The 2,908-nt window shown below is 26.7% G+C and overlaps 1 protein-coding gene across 2 annotated transcripts in view; it reads right to left on the bottom strand.

The window, feature by feature from the left end:
• The window catches only part of LOC117175427 (putative ankyrin repeat protein RF_0381), a 12,563-nt gene that overhangs the window by 8,674 nt on the left and 981 nt on the right, over positions 1 to 2,908 (bottom strand). The gene's annotated exons all lie outside the window — the stretch shown is intronic.

The following is a 2,908-nucleotide window of genomic DNA, read 5'->3' as shown; positions in this document are numbered from 1 at the left end:
TCGTATTTTCGTGTACAACGTTACCGGCTGATGCCGTTGGAATTGATTGTTGAAATATATTTTTTTACATCTTTTATTATGAAGCTTTGTACTTAAACGTAGATTTCTTTCGGCTCTTGTATTTCTCAAAGTTTGAGACCAATATTTTATGTATAAAAAAAGTTCGAACGTTCAAAAAATGTTGAGGTTTAGAAAAAAGATGAAATAATTTTCAGTGAAGTTCCTACCAAAATTCAGTACCTAAACGTACTTTATTGTTCTCTAATACATTTCCCAAAGTTTCAGCTCGATATTTTAGTTACAAAAAAAGTTCTCAGGTTCAAAAAAACATTCAGTGAACTGAAAAACTGTGGTCGATAATATAGGCATTTAGCTGTGTCACATGCCCTTAAAACATTTTTACATTTATAGCTTTGCAAAACTTGGTTGTTTTAATAAATACCAAAAATATAAGTCGATGAGTAATTTATATTACGGTTTCATATATTTTCCACTAATTCTAAAATTATTAATTATAATTTCCATTCTATATATTGTCTATATATAGTTCTTTAATAATATTTAGTTTTTATTTTTGTGGTCTACAATTTCTACTGACTTTTTTAGACTATTCGTTTAATCAAGTTCTCGTATATATTTTCCAATTTCTTAATTATTATATATTCTAACGTTTTTATAAAAATATAATTATAATTCCAAGTGATAGGAAAATTGTTCTTACGGTTTTTAGATGTTAAGACGACAGTTCCAAGCCAGATTACATTTCGCATTGGCAAACAAAATTAGACGAACAGAATTTCACTGGCATATTCATAAAAAATATCATATTCCATACAATATATTTTAAAATAAACTTTAAATCATTATAATTGATACAGCTGACTGATTTAAGTTTTTCAGGAGTTCAAATGCCTCAAAATCTTCAAGATTTTTTTACAATTTTATAAATCTTTTCAAATTTTTGAAATATTTTCAACACTGTAAACTTCCCGAAATAACAAAATGCTGAAACCTGAAAATCCCGAATTAAAAAATTCTAGAATAATGAAATTCTGGACAGTTTACAATATGTTTAAAAATGTGCATAGTATTTGAAAAAAACATGAAAAAGTTCTGAAAAATCGAATTTTTTATTAATAAAAGAAAAATAATAAAAATAAATTTTGATATAAATCGTTGTTGAATTGAATCCTTCAAAGTTTGTTTCAAAAATGTTATTATGTAGGTACGAAGAAAATTTAAGCAGAACCTTTTTTTCTTTCAAAGCACACGTGTTTTTTAATGTCTTTTTTAATACAATTTTTATAAAATTATTATTCAGGTGCCGGAGATTTCATTTTTTGGGATTTTTCATTCATCCCTTTCGGAATTTTTGTCAGTGGTCCCATATTTTTATACCTCCTCTTAAAATTATGTAATTTTTCAAAATAAAAAGTCAACATTTGAAAACATTTCAAAATCATCAAAAGTCTTTTAGATTGATTCCCATTTTTCCTAACATTTTTGTAAAATCCTGCACACAAAATTGTTTTAAGAGCTTCAAGATTTTTTCTAATATTGTAAATCTTTTGAAATGTTTTGAAATATTTTCAAACATTCTCTTTGAGTTATGTACTTTTTCAAAATAAAAAATCATTTTTAATCTATCCAGAAATTTTTTATGTTTTCCTAGTATTTCAAAATTCTTGAGGAGCTCCAAATTTTGTTCTTTTCTTTGTAACATTCAGAAACCTCCAGCTTATTTGATTTTTTTCTAAATTAATGCTTATTTAACTGTTCTTCAAGAATCAAAATGAAATACTTTTACCTTCGAAATACAAATAAAAAATTAAACAATTATAATCGTAACATTCCAAGTTTAAATTTGTCACTCTGAAATTTTGACAATTCATTTTCAGATTGTTTACTATTGAAAATTGTTTTTTTCTTATTTCCAAACCAAATAGATTAAAAAAGGAATATTTTATACTGAAATAATACTTCAAAAAGATTTAGAAATTGAATAAAGGCGTTCATTTAAGAAGCCATTAATTCTAACTTTACACTTGTGTCACTACTAAGGCTTTGCAATTAAATTCGTTAAAATTTTAACGTTAAAATATGTAAATTATATCATTTTGAACAGATCTAGAATCACATTGTAAAATCAATCACTATTTAGTTTTTAATACTCAAACTGCAGTTCAATTTTCTAATTTACTTTCATTTTCTGATTTGTCCCGGTCGCGAGTCTAGCTTAATATTTAAAACAACTTGCATTTTTTTGAAATTGTAATTTTTCGGTTGTAACTTACGGAACAATAATTTTATTCTATGAAAGATTTTCTACAAATCTTGTTGATAATTTCTACATTATCGTCAAAAATGAGAAGGTATTAGTTTTTTATGAAAAATAACTTTTTCGGATTTTATCAAATGTCGACGTTCTGAGGCCCCGTGAGTCAGAAAAACAAGTTTTTACGTCGGGATCTGTTTGTCTGTCCGGCGTCGTCGTTGTTGTTGTCTGTATACCGGATAATTTTCGAAAGACTGGTCCGATTGGATTGGGCTTTGACACACTGTTCGAGGGACCAAAAAGAAAGATCGAGTTCGTTAAACAGCCATTTTTGATAAAAATCCAAAAAGTTGAAGCTTTTTCAAAATTTTTGAGACCACTTTTTTTCAAAATTGGGAAATTTTATCGACAGCTATTTATGGTACAAAAAAATATGAACAATTTATCTTGACAACTTTTTATGATAAAATCAAACTTACTAAAGTTAAAGGATTTTCAAAATCCAAAAAACCAAACGAAAATGGACGTTTAAAGCAACAAAAGCTTGATATGGAAAAAAGTCAAGAGGCGAAAAACGCTACTTTTTCAAGGCCCCATGATTATTTTATCACATTCTCATCCATAATGAGAAGA

Source organism: Belonocnema kinseyi, chromosome 1 (genome assembly GCF_010883055.1).
Source record: "Belonocnema kinseyi isolate 2016_QV_RU_SX_M_011 chromosome 1, B_treatae_v1, whole genome shotgun sequence".
NCBI lineage: Eukaryota > Metazoa > Arthropoda > Insecta > Hymenoptera > Cynipidae > Belonocnema > Belonocnema kinseyi.
This window is presented reverse-complemented; position numbering and strand designations above follow the sequence as displayed.